General features: G+C 46.6%; 1 long non-coding RNA gene across 1 annotated transcript in view; it reads left to right on the top strand.

Annotated features, from left to right (window-relative positions):
- The first annotated feature begins 455 nt into the window (after window positions 1-455).
- Window positions 456-13,976, top strand: part of LOC101752106 — a 93,044-nt gene continuing 79,523 nt past the window's right edge. The window contains exon 1 of the long non-coding RNA XR_210740.5: window positions 456-928. This is a non-coding gene — a long non-coding RNA (uncharacterized LOC101752106). The remainder of the gene's footprint in view (window positions 929-13,976) is intronic.

The raw sequence follows: 13,976 nt of genomic DNA, 5'->3' as shown, positions 1-13,976 counted from the left end.
AAATATAGGAGCGGTGTGTTGCGGGCTGGAAGGGCGGGGGGGGGGGAAGAGAGGAAGAAAGGGGGTTTTGGGGGCTGGAGGAAACGGAAAGGAGAGGAAAGAAAATTCAATGCTTGGGAATGGAACGGGGAGATGGGAGCATCATCCCTGCGTCCACCCGAGCGCCGTGGGGCGGCCGCCCGCGGGCACAGCGCTGCCCGCCCCGGCCCCAAAGTTGGGACCGACCCCGCGGCCAATGGAGCGAGCGGTGGGGATGGACGGTGCGACCGAAAGCAACGAGGGGTCTCTTTAAAATTCCCATCCACTTCAGATGTCTAAAGTAAGATTGTGATGATTTTGTCACGGTTTGGTAAATTTACCCCTTTAAGAGGCTTTCATAAATCCCAGAACACACCTTCAGCCAGATTTGAATATAGATTTAGGTTTTAAAACCCAGAAGCTGGGAACACCGCTTTATCAAAGAGAATTTCCCTTTAGCTTAGCGATGTGTCGGAATGGCTCTCGCAAAGATCGGATCGGAGAGGGGGAAAAATAGGGGGAAGCCTTCATCCCGGAGCGATCCTACACGCACTTTGCAGCCGCATTCCGCCTTCAGCCTCAGGAAAAGTTGCCCCCAAACAAGCAAAAAAAAAAAAAGAAAAAAAAAAAAGTGGCAGCCGTAGGAACTGTTTTTTTTTTTTTAATTACTATTTTATTTTTAATTATTTTTTAAGGAAGGGAAAAAGAAAAAAAAACCAACAAAAACAACCAAACAAAACAGCCAATGCGACCAAACCCCTTTCCGACCTCCTGCGCTCCGTTCGGATAGCAGCTCCGGGCAGGTATACAGAGCCGCACTAACTCGGGCTCAACGGGGAGCGACTTTTGTGCTCAGAGAACCCCCAGATCAGCTCCCGGGATGGAAAGGAACTGTAACTTCTGCTGCTCAGTAAGTTCCTCAACTTCCGATGCCAGTCGGGTTCGGCTCCATCCCTTCGCTCTCTCGTAGCGCTCTTTCTCCCCTCTCTTTCCCCTCTCTGCTCTCCTTCCCCCGCTGTAATTTCCGACCCTTCTGCCTAACGCGACCGTTCCGAAGTGGTGTTATCGCCGCGTGTCTTTGCCCGCCGGGGCTGATCGCTGCTTTTGTGTATTATGACAAAGAGAGAGAGAGAGAGAGAGAAACAAAAATTCATTTCTTGAGGTTGGGAGAAAGTGCAGGACCGACCGACCTCCCCCCCCCCCCCCACACCCCCCTCCTCCCAAAATGAACCGATGTATTATTTGTCATCTCTGTATCTCTGATGGGCTCCTCACTTTTAAGCTTTTCCCCTCATCGGATTTGTGTCTCGTTAAAATATGCCGCACTTTCCTTCAAGTTTATCCGCAATTCAATGGCGGGGTTTTTATTTTCTTCTTGTGTTCCCCCCCTCCCCCCCCCCCCCTCACCCCCACCCCAATCTCTCCTTTGGGGGTGCAGTGCTGCAGCCACGGGGAATGCCTCTCCACTTCGGGAAGGGGCCGAATTCGTTTGAAAATGGAATGGTTAAAAGTAATTCCCCCCCCTCACCCCCCCACCCCTCTTTGCAAGCGCATGGGATTGGGATGGAACCTCCTTTGGTGGTGGTTTTCGTGGTTCTCGGGAGTTGTTTTCGTGGGAAAAAAAGACCCCCAAAAAGAAAAAAATTAAGGCAATATCTTCACCTGGATGAAAGTTTCATAATTTGAGAGGGTTGGGGGGGGGAAGGAGGGGTGGAGAAGACATTGAGGGCGAACTGTGTGGGAACAGCCTATCCCGGAGAGGGGCAGCTCCTAAAGTGTGGTACCTCGAGAGCAGAGAGCAGAGAGAGGGAGGTCGGCTCCCACCTGGGGAGGGCTGGGGGGGATGGGGAGGGGTCGGACATCTCTTCCCCCCCCCCAAAAAAAATAGGCAAAGAAAATGCAGAAAGAAAAATCCCCTCCAAAAGAAAAACTTAGGAAGGGAAATAAATCACCAGCAGAAATGAAATTAAAATAAGTATTTGGGATAGGGGAGGAGGAGAGCACGAATGGGGAGGATGGGGAGTGGGTCTGTGTGTCCGTGTGTCTGTGTGTTCATCTGTGTGTCCATCTGTCCCCATCCCCATGTGTCCACATATCTATGTATCCATGTGTCTGCATGTCTATGTCCGTGTATGTCCATACGTCCAAGTCCATGTGGCACTGTGTCTATGTGTCCGTGTGTCTGTGTCCACCTATCTGTGTGTCTGTATGTCCGTGTGTTGGTGTGTCTGTCCACGTGTCTGTCTGTGCATGCTGCTGGCAGGCTCTCCCACTGCCTGTTTCCATCATAGTCCTCTCCAGGCCACGAAGTTCCCCTGACGAGCAGAGTCCTACAGCAGTGAGATTACAGCTCCCAACCCAGATATTAAAATAACGGTTCCAGTCCAATATCTTTGAATGTTGGCAAACTTGGGAGAAATGAAGGGGTCGAGGGGAGGGGGGGGGGGGTGGGCGAGGGAGAGAAAGAGCCAGAAAAAGGGTTTTGTAAGAAAGAAGAAAAGAAAACCGCAGAGAAGCTTTAAACTGCTCTTTCGTTTGTAACCTTTTCCAACCTTTATTCCCCGTATATGAAAAGCTCTTTTTATTGAGACCCAGAAAGAACTCCCCCCCACACCCCCCACCCCCCCACCTTTGGATTTTTAATTAGAGCCCATCAATCGCAGCCGTATATATAAAAATCGATATAAAGTAATCCGGGGAGATGGGGCTCAGCTTTTAATCGAAAATCTTCTTTGCCACTCTTTGCAGATCTTCTTTAGCCGCTGGCTGCTGGAGAGACAAATGGTCATTAAAAAATTACCCCCCGAACCCCCAAGCAACCCCCCCCCATCCAACCAGCACCCCCCCCCCGCCCAAACAAAGCCACAAACCACCACCAACCAACTGTTGTTGTTGTTGCCATGCGGATCAGAAATTACCCTTAAGCCCAACTCCGTTCCCCTCTGCAGGCAGCGGTGCTGTTGGTTCGCCAAACTTGAAAACCGAAGGGCGCAGTGATGGTTTTTTTTTCCCCTTCCCGAAGCGGTCGGTGCCGATGGGTTCCCCTCCTCTCCGTTTGTCCCTAACAAAGGTCCCAGAGCGCAGCACCGCGCTGCTACCCACGCCCGTCCCCCCGCAGCGCGCAAACACCGCACTTTCTTTTTTCCCGTAGCGCTTTTTTTCTCCCCCCCTCTTTTCTTCCCCCCCTCCCTTTCTTTTCTCCTTCTCTTTTCATTTCTTTGGTTGATTTTTTTTTTAAGTGTTTTCCATCATGTAAAATTTAACCCTTTGCTTCCACGCTGTGCAATTTCTGTTTTTTTTTCCAGCGTCTTTTTACCCCTCCGAGTCCCCCCAAACCTTCCTCCTTTCCAAAGCCCCGGGGCTGCCGTTCTCCGGTGGGAGCTCCGTATGAAACAATGCGCGTTTATTTGGGGAAATTAATGCCGAGCCCATCCCGATGCGTTTCTGCGTGATTAAACCGCGCTATTTGCTCCCCAAAGCCGCACATTAGCAGCAAGTCTATCGCAGAGCATCATCCTCAGGTTTAATGCGAAGCGAGCGGGGCTGGGCGAAAAGTTTACCCGAGTAATTGCGGCTAAGAGTGGGCTGGAGTTGGTTTAATCACTATTTTCCATCTGATGAGTGCGCTTTAAAGAAAGGGCTCCGCATTTTATTAATCTGAAGGAAGCGAACGCGGCCGTATGTGTACCCCAACCCGCTCCTCGGCTCTAGGAAATTGCAATTTATTTAAAAGCGCTTAATACACCGCACGGGCCGCATCGAGTTCAGCCAAACCGCCTCTCTTACTTTCTCCCTAATCACGCCTAATGAAAACGTGGGATTTTCCCATTATTAAAAAGAAAGGAAAAAAAAAAAAAGTGAAAATATAATGCATCTTCATTAGGAAAATTGACTGCTGCGCTCAAGACAGTTCTTAATTGAAAAGGCAACCTATTTTAATGGTGTGGTTGAGGAGAAGATTACATACTTTATCCAAACACAAAGACAATTAATAATGAGGAGCAGGCTGCTGCCATTAACTCTAATGCGGTGACATCAATGTCAGCGCCGTACCTGGGGCGCGTCCGCTCCGCGCAGACACCGCGGAAGGGCTCCGGGAAGCGCTCCGGGACGCGGAGCAGCGGCACAACGCGGGGCGGGGGGAGCGCTGTGCGGACGGAGCCGAGGGACGAATCGGTGCCCTCCGCTCTTTCCGAGAGCTTCGAGGGGCATTTTTGGGGGGCCAAAAAGAATGAAACTTTCATTTGCTCCGTCATCGGCCGAGTAGGTGCGTGTGTACCGAGCGCAGGCGGTGGGATTTTTTTTCCTCTTTTTCTTTTTTTTTTCTTTTTTTTCCCTTTTCTTTTCTTTTTTTTTCTTTTATTGCTTCTACCCCCTTCCTCCCCCCAGGAGGGGTTTGGAGGCCGCCCGGTGCCCGGAGACGGAGCGGCGGCGGGCGGGGCGCGGCGCTGCCCGAGTTAAGCGAAGTGCCCTCCCTCGGAAGCGGAGTTGATTTGATAATTGTAAAGGAAATAATGAAATCAGAGCGGTGCGATTGTCCCGTGGGGGGGGGGGGTGGGGGGAATAAAGGAAAAAGAAAGGGAAGAAACAAGAAAAGAAAAGAAAAGAAAAGAAAAGAAAAGAAAAGAAAAGAAAAGAAAAGAAAAGAAAAGAAAAGAAAAGAAAAGAAAAGAAAAGAAAAGAAAAGAAAAGAAAAGAAAAGAAAAGAAAAGAAAAGAAAAGAAAAGAAAAGAAAAGAAAAGAAAAGAAAAGAAAAGAAAAGAAAAGAAAAGAAAAGAAAAGAAAAGAAAAGAAAAGAAAAGAAATGGGGGAAAAAGGAAAAAAAGGGGGAAAAGGGAAAAAAGGGGGAAAAGGGAAAAGGGGAGAAAAAGGGGAAAAATGGGAAAAGGGAAAATGGAAAAAAAGAAAAAGAATAAAACAGAAAAAGGGGAAAAGGGAAAAAGAAAAAGAAGAAAGTAAAAAAGAAAAAGAAAAAAAGAGGAAAAAAATAAAAATGGGAAAAGGAGAAAAAAAGAAAAAGAAGAAAGAAAAAGGGGTAAAAAAAGGGAAAAAAGAAAAAATATAAAAAGGAATAAAGAAGAATTTTAAAAGGAGAGAAAAGAGGCAAAGGCAAAGAAAAAAATGGGGAAAAGGGGAAAGAAATAAAGGGGGAAAAAAAAAGAAAAAGAAAGGAAAAGTGGGGGAAAAAAAAAGAAAAAGAAAAAAGCCCTAATGGTCAATTCCCTTCTCTCAAACAGCAGGGAATCTCCCTGGTCTCCCACCAGCACCATCCCCGCAGGCACCTTCCCTGAGAAGCTTTGTCCTGCACTGAGCACCCCCAGCATCGAATGTCCCATCCAGCAGCCCAGGGGTTTCACGCTGAGTTTTTTGGGGTAAGAGGTGGGTTTCCAGCATGGCCAGGGTGGAGGAGGAGTCCAGCTCTGCCTCATCGTATGGGTGAAAATAGGCTTTTTTAGGTGTATTTTATTGATATTTATGTCCCTGCCCGTTGTGACATCGGGTGTACAATGTAAGCTCTGTGCTGTTTGCAGTGCCCAAGCAGTCCCCGGCCCTAATCTCAGGTTTAATCTGTGCCTGGGGATGGGAGGGGGGACTGTGCTGGTGCCCAGGGCTGCCTACACCAGACCTTAGTGCCAGGCAGAGGACAAGGCTGTGCCCAGCAGCCCTCACAGATAGGCATGGCAGTGTGTAGTTGCCCTTATGGATGGGCAGTCGGACAGGGCTGTGCCCAGTGTCCTCTCATTGATAGGCATGGCAGTGTATGGTACAGACAGGCAAACAGACAGGGCTGTGCTGAATATCTCCTTATGGATAGGCATGGCAGCATAAGGCACGGACAGACAGATGGACGTGGAGGCGTATGGCTTCCCCTCCTGGACAGACAGGCGTGGTGATAGGATGGGCACTTGTGTCTGTCCATCTCTCCCAGTCAAACAGGCACAGTGGTGGGATGGGCATAGCAGCACCCGTCCGTCTCCCCCAGACAGACAGACGGACAGACAGCTGCCACCTGCCAGCCGATGCAGACTAGAGGCACACATGGTCCAGGAGATCCCGGTGAGAGGAGCCAGAGGCAGCCCAGGTGGGGTTGAGCTAATCCCCGGGCAGACAGACGGACAGACGGATGGACGGACAGACAGACGGACAGACAGACGGGGCCATGCCCTGCTCCGCCTGCCTGGCAAAGGGTTGCCCTGCTAAGTCGCACTCAGATGAGGTGGAGCGTGGCTAATCCCCAGGCAGGGCAGGAGGAGAGGGCCAGGAACGTGGGGATGTGTTCAACTCATTGTGGGACAGACGGACGGAGCACAGTTTGGGCTGGGGGAGGCAGAGCCCGGCTGGGTCCCATCATGGGTGTGGGAAAAAATGCATTGCAGTTTCCCTCCCCATAATGGATGGAAAGTGGTGGGGTCCCAACTGGCCGTGGCCTTTAGGAACGGCCCTAACATCCGCAATTGGAGATAAAAAGAAAGTTCCTGCTGGTTCCCTTCCAGACAAATGAGCCTGGCCGCATCCCTTTGCTCTTTAGCAGCATCTGCCCACCCCCTGCACCTGATTCCTTCCAGGAGCCTTTCATCTCCCTCCCTGCCTGCTCCCGCAGCCTGAGCTGCCCGCGGGCTTAATGGGACGGGAGGACGTGGCCCCCTGGGATGGCTCTGTGCCCACCTCCTCCTCCCCATCCTGGAGTACCGCTGCTCCTCACCCACAGCCGGAGAAGGGATTTCAGATGGGAGCACTCCTGCATATTTTGCTTTATCGTGTGGAGATAACAGGGGTTGGCTGCCCGCTTATTCCTCCCTGAAGTCTGTCCTTTTTGCTTCTTTACGTTCCCTATAAGAACTTGTAGCAGAAACACCCAGGTTTCCCCTTGATGTGTTTACTTTCATACTGGTGGTGCAGGTGAATTCAATACCGTCAGGTTGCTGGGTAAAAGAATGATTTTGTGTGCACTCACTGAGAAACACAGTGATGAAGTCCTCCCCGTGGGCAAAGAAACGCCTTTTCAGGTGTATTTTTCAGTCATTCCTCAGCCCTGAGCTCCCTGAACCCAAAGGGTCCCAAAATGAGTGTGTGCTGGTGACCCACCTGTGAGCTGGGTTCTTCCTGAGGATCTCACCTTGCCCACTCCAACCACATCTCTATGTACCTGTGCAGGATTCTGTGCTGCAATGAGAGCTGGAAAATAGCCCCCAGGTCCCCTTCCTATGGGACAATGCAGCCCAGGAGCATATGAGATAACAAATGCAAGGGAGATAACAGATACAATGGGCAGGGATTGTTTTAGGAGCTGGTGTCCATCCGAGGGGTGCAGCCTGATGCTTCCTCCTCCAGCAGCATGCTGGGGGGAACATGGGGAAGAAAGGGCAGGGCAGGAAGGAGGAGCAGCGATAAGGGGGTCTCTATAGCTCCACGTTTAGGGCAATGGCTGTGATTTAATCTATTCAGCCCATACAAGCACCTTTACTATCTGATGAGAAATTCCCACTGAGCTGCAGCCTTTTCTCCCCTCTGTGTAGTAGGGCATTCATGGGCTACGGCAGCAATTTAAATATTGCATTGAAATGCAACATTCCAACAATTTTTACATATGCACTGTTAAGAAATGTAAACTACAGTGTAGTGGTATAATTGCCCATCTCCCCTCAACTTACCCTGTTTTTAAACTAAAGGAGCAGAACAAAAGGAAGAAGGCCAGTTCCTTTCCTATAGTTTTTTCTTTTTTTTGGACTGGAGTATATGTTTTTCAGTGAAATTTGTTGTTTCCCTGATATCCTGTTGCACCGTTTCAGTTTCAGCCTATGTGCATGGATTGTTACAGGAGTTAGACAAAGCTCACTCAAAAATAGAACAACAGCAACAACAACAAAAGAAAGAGATAATACAAATAGCCATGCTTTGCCATTCGGAACAGCTCTCCAGTGAGAGATGTACCAACCATTATCAACGAAACACAACTATTGACCCTTCAGATCTTTGACATGTGCAAAGATCACCAATCCATGTCCATTCACTGCTGGTGGGTGTGTGAGCTTTTTCTCATGGAGATGAGCTAAATTGGCAGCCCAAGTGGGCTTTGTTTTAAGAAAAATATATTGGAGAGATATGGGGCTTCTTATATTCCCACACAGTCCTTCCCTTGCAGCACCCTGCCTTGGGAGCACGCACATTTTTGGTTCCAAGGTGGCCAAATTGTCAAAGCCGTGTGTGATTCAGAAACTGGAAGGAATAAGGAGGCTTGAATGAGAAAGGGAAACCTATGCAAATGTTGACAAGGATGTGAAAAACAGGGGTGGTCAATAATTGAGTATTCGTGAGTGAGCTGATGAGAGAACTCCATGTTGGATGAAACTGGTTGTGTAGAAGTGGCTCTGAGGGACGTAGTCAGTGGGCATGGGGGGGATGGGTTGGGGTTGGACCTGGGGGTCTTAGAGGTCTTTTTCAACCTTAACGATGCTGTGACTCTATGAACACCTTGCCAGTGCTAATGAGTGAATTCATACCGTTCCTGAATGCTACAGGGCTGTAAGGGAGGAGATGTCCTATGAGTTAACCTCAAGAAAAGAGGCTGTGGGAGGACCACTCTGGCATTGTAACTCTTTCTTACTTCTTGAAAATGCAAGGGAAAAACACTGCCAGCATCTCCCAGAGGAGGAATTTCACATGACACCTGCATTGTCCCCGATGAACCACAGTTTCTGTGGTTTACAAAGCCACAGAGAAATGGGCACATGGATGCCTCTGCAGTATGTCCCAGAGTGCTAAATTTTGTTCAGATTTAACCGAGGGATGTGTAAAAACTCATGTGGCTGCACGGCTGAGGCAAGTCAAGAGAGCAAAGCACTCATTCCCATAGCAAGCATCACATCTCCTGAGAAAGCTGAGGGATCCCGAGCACAGTCATCCTCATGCATTAACACCAACCCCAGCGTATAGGATCATTTGGGCTATATGAACTAACAGCTTCCAAAATCTTCTATCATTGAAATATTTTCTTCTTCCTTTTTTGCTCTAACATCACCCATTTCCCTGTGGTGAAAGTAGAACACAGCCATGCTATCGGCATCTCAGCGCCTATGGTGACTGTGGTTGGGGAAGTGGCACAGATATGTCCTCATCTGAGACCCAATTTGTTCGTGTTTGTGGTTTGGGAGAGGGAAGGAGAGGCTGGATTCCAAACTTATTAAAGCCAATAAAAATATCACAGCATGGATCAAATGCTTTCAAGTGGTCATCCCAAAGGAACATTTGTAAATCCATCAAATGTCAGTTTGTACTTTAATTGTTTGGCATTGCGGTGAAAGCAATTCTTATGCTTGCCTTTCCTCTCTGCAGTCGCTGTCCTCTAATCCCATCGCTCTCCCTCTCTCTCTTTTTTTTCCCTAAAATGCTGAGTCCCTGTGAGCACTTCGCCCACCTGGAAAGGGCTGTCTGCATGAAATCCTGTCCCAGTGACTTCCCTATGTGGTCACCTGGCTGATGGTTGGGACTCTCCTTCTCTCTGCAGACCCACGAACAAGCTTTTGGCCTGAACTTCTCCCCAGGCTGATTCATTTTGGAACTCAATGTTTAAGGTCCTTTCCAGTCTAAGCCGTTCTGTGATTCTGTGATTTTAGGATGTTTCTTAGGGAACACATCCAGCTCCAACCCAGCCATCTATTGTAGAGCTGGGCTCCCCGCTTTCCTTTTCTTGAGCTGACACAGAAGGGAGATGTCCAGCTGGTGTCACTGCATTAATCCTAACTCCTTCTCCAGGGTCTTGAGAACCTTACATCCCATGCATGAGTGTTGGGTGGAAGATGAGTTCTCTCTTGTCTCTGAAGCAGAGAACAGTCAGGATAAACATGGGCAATATGTAATTGAAAGCAGATTATTATTGTTATTATTTAAGAATTTGCAGCTAATTTTAAAATATTTGGAAATGTGATTTTGAATCTGAGACAATATTTTCAGGTTATTTAATTCCCTTAAACAACTTTTTTTTTCTCTATTTTTTGATTAAATATTTTACCTCAAAATGGAACATAAATCTTTAATTCAGAATCGTGGAATCATTAAGGTAGGAAAAGACCTCTAAGCTCACCGTGTCCAACCCCAACCCATCCCCACCATGCCCACTAAGCACGTCCCTAGTCACCATGGGTAGAAGAAGTGAAGTAAACATACTGGTATAAAAAAACAACAAAAACAAGCAAACAAATGAACAAAAATGCATCCATCAAAAGAGCATCCAAATGAATTAAGATTTTTGTTTTCTGCTTTTCACCCACTTCCATGAATAGTTTTGGATGGTGCAGTACTCCGATTTCCAGTATGCCGACCGTCTATCAAGAAATAAAATAATTGCTTAGTCCTCCTCACACGCTGAGACATCCCTTAATTCCTTAATTGCTTTAATATGAGCAGGTTTGCATTGTGTTTATATGCTTTTTTTTTTTTTTTTTTTTTAATTGCACAATGTGCAGTTCTGCTATAATCATTTCACTGGTGGGATGCTGAAGTGGGGAGGGAGCAGAATGGGACCTCCCCGGCTCAGAGCAATCTCAGATACCGGCATTGAAAAGCACCCATCCTGGTGCTCTGGAAATCATTACCACCTTTCCCAATTGAAACCAAGCATGTGCAAAAAACAGAAATCAGGAAATCTTTCAATGGATTGTCTGTTCTTAAAACACACCGACGTTAAATGTCAGGTGGGTTTTGCTTGCACACCATTCTGAGCCTCAAATCCTTAGAAGCATCCTTTTTGGCTGTCCTTCTGCATAGATGTGAGCTGTGCTGTGTGGGTGTGCATAGTGTGGGCACGGCAAAACGAACTTGTCTGGGTTTGTAGCACAGCCCACAGGGAAGAACCAGCAAGTGGGGACTCCCAGTTGGGTGTTGGCATATGGATTTGTTTGCTCTCACGGTGTGTATCTAAGGAAAACATACTTGAGAAAAGGACAGGGCAACTCTTAGAAAATCCATAAGGGCATAAACAGAAAAAATCAAACACAACTTTTGATAGCTGGATGCAGTTAAATATCTTAAAACCAGAATAATAAACATTCTGATGGAGTGAATGAAGTGTGACAAAGCTGTGACAGTGGGAAACCCTCACCCATAGCCCTCAGGTCTCTGGGTTTGTTCTTCTAATGGCTGAATATCGTAATGATATGGATCTTTTACTTCTGATGACAGCAATAAGATCGTGACTATCTCTATCCATTAGTGAAATAGTTAAGATTTCAGGTTGGATATTAGGATTTTTTTTTTCTCTGAAAGAGCAGTCAGGGACAGGAATGGGCTGCCCAGGGAGGTGGTGGAGCCACTGTACCTGGAGGTGTTTAAGAAGCATTTAGATGTTGTACATGGACATGGGTTAGTGGGAAATATTGGTGGTAGGTGGACGGTTGGACTGGATCATCTTGGAGGCCTTTTGCACCCTTGGTGATTCTATGATTCTAAGACAGTAAACTAATCCTAAGGTTGTGATGCCTGCAAGGAACCAACCAGAACTTCTGCTGATGGTGTGCCATTCATTCATTGGAACTATTCTGATTTTTCCTGAGAACATTTTTGTCTTAACTTGCCAGAAAAGATTTTGAGAAGGCTTTGACCTTGAGCACCTGTAACCAGAATGCTGCCATTTCAACTAATGTGAAGTGACTTTTTGGCACCATGGGGATTCTGGCTGGGGTCTATAAAATAAGTTTGAGTTCAAGAGTAAATATAACATCCTTTTAAAGCAAAACTCTAGCTTCATTTTGAAGTGCATTGCGCATATCATATCCTGTCTCTGGCTAGACTAGGCTCTGAGCACCTGTCTGAGCTGTGGGTGTCCCTGTTCAGTGCAGGGGAGTTGGACCAAATGGGCTTTAAAGGTCCCATCCAACTCCAACCATTCTATGATTCCATGAACAACAATGCGCCTTTGAGAGCACAGTGATGCTGTTGCCATTAAGGAGAGCTGGACCAGTCTGGAGGTGCATGCAGCCATTCCCCCATGGCCTCCCACACTGGTTTGTACAGACTGCGGTGAGCTCAGCTACTTCTGTGGCAAACACACTGTCCCTTCTTTAGCTTCATTTTTATTTTAAAATTGAGCTGTGTTTGTTGGGCGTGTGGATAAACACAGGGAAGAAAAGCAAGAGGGAAAAAAAACCCAATGAAGTCTGCTTATTTCCATTCAAAAGCATTTGCAACGCAGAATTGAAATGAAAGTACAACATAAGGCAAAATTACAGCATTCATCAGATTTTGCTGCCGTTGGGCTGCTACCTACACACTCCATCCAGCAGTTTGCTAAGCAATCAAGCAGTGCCATATTGCTCGATTTTAAATAAAACCTGAGATTCTCCTCCTTCATTATTCCTGCTGGATTTTATTCCTGACGTTCTTAAGCTCTAATAGTGGCTTTTGAAGTGCTGAGCTCATTGCAAAAATGGCCAGGGCTGACCTCTACCTGTTGCTTATCTCCATGCAAGAAGGGAGGGAGGGCACAGCTCCAGCTCGGAGTTCCAGAGTCTTCAAAATGGAAGAAAGTGGCAAAGATTCCAGCGTTGATATGGAAAAAGCACAGAGGTGGCCATAAAAGATGATGACAGCACTCATTTTTCAGCTCTGCTTTGCAGGTGATGTGAGTGCTAATTACTGGGTTGGTTGCTTTGGCTCCTGAAGGTCTGTTCCATGGATTCTGAGTTCTAGAGGTCTGCTGTTCCAGGTTGGACTGAGTCATAGAATCATAGAATGGCCTGGGTTGAAAAGGACCTCAAAGATCACGTAGTTTCAACCCCTCTGCTATGTGCAGGGTTGTCAACCAGCAGACCAGGCTGCCCAGAGCCACATCCAGCCTGGCCTTGAATGCCTCCAGGGATGGGGCATCCACAACCTCTCTGGGCAAAGGGAGTCAAGGGAGAAACTACTACACACATTTCCTGGCTTTATGATGCTTTATTACCTCATCACCCTTTACATTACTATTTTTGTGGTGGTGTTTGAATAGCTCATATCCCTGGTTAGCCAACACAAAAACATGGAGCTGTGACCTGAAGAAGGAAGGAGAAACACAAGTGTTGTGTGCAGGGCAAAGCTTATTGATTCATACTTATTTATGATTCGGGTGTGGAGTAAGAGCACTACATTTAAAAGGAAATGGTTTGTGCTTCTAATAAGGCTCTTCACTTACAGCTGTTTTGATATAACCTTTGCATTACCCACTGCATTCTCCTTATAGCGTTTGGGCTTTATGGTCTGCTGACTCACAGACATGTACCTTCTTCATTATTTAAAAACATGATTGCTTACATAACAATCTCTCCCTGTACATAAAATGAATGCAACTTCCATTTGCCTTCATATTTAACATATATATATAATACAAAAACACTGCTGTTATTATTTTAATATGAAGAGCCTCTTAAAATGGTCCAAGCATCATCTGCTTTATTAGTGCCTGCTTGACAAAGCTTCCACATTCCACAGTTAGTTTGCTTCTGAGGATGCTGAGGCTTTACAATATGCACTGAGATTTTGATAAAATCTCATCAAAGCCTGCTAAAAGATCTCCTTTATCTATTTTGATTGGCTTGATTACATTGATTAATGAAACACTGGAGGATTTTATGTGATGGGATTAAATAATGCAATTAGTTTTAATAATTTTTCTAAAAAATAGAATTAGGTAGGAACAAAAGGGGAAAAAAGAGAGCAATGTTCTGCATATGGTATTCATGATAAGTCGTAATTCTTTGGTTTGCCCCTTGGAACAATGGCATTTCGCAGACTACAGATGCAGGATTGCTCAGGAGGAAATATCATTGTGAAAGTTAATATTGGGGTGAGTCTTAGATCTACAATATCTTACAGGATGTCACTCACCGTGATGCTAAGAAGGAGCCTCATTGGCTTTGCCATGCTGATCGCTTCCTTGTTCTCCTCTGATTCTTTACAGGAGAAGGCAATTTATGGAAGAGAAGAAA

Source organism: Gallus gallus, chromosome 5, assembly GCF_016699485.2.
Source record: "Gallus gallus isolate bGalGal1 chromosome 5, bGalGal1.mat.broiler.GRCg7b, whole genome shotgun sequence".
Lineage (NCBI taxonomy): Eukaryota > Metazoa > Chordata > Aves > Galliformes > Phasianidae > Gallus > Gallus gallus.
This window is presented reverse-complemented; position numbering and strand designations above follow the sequence as displayed.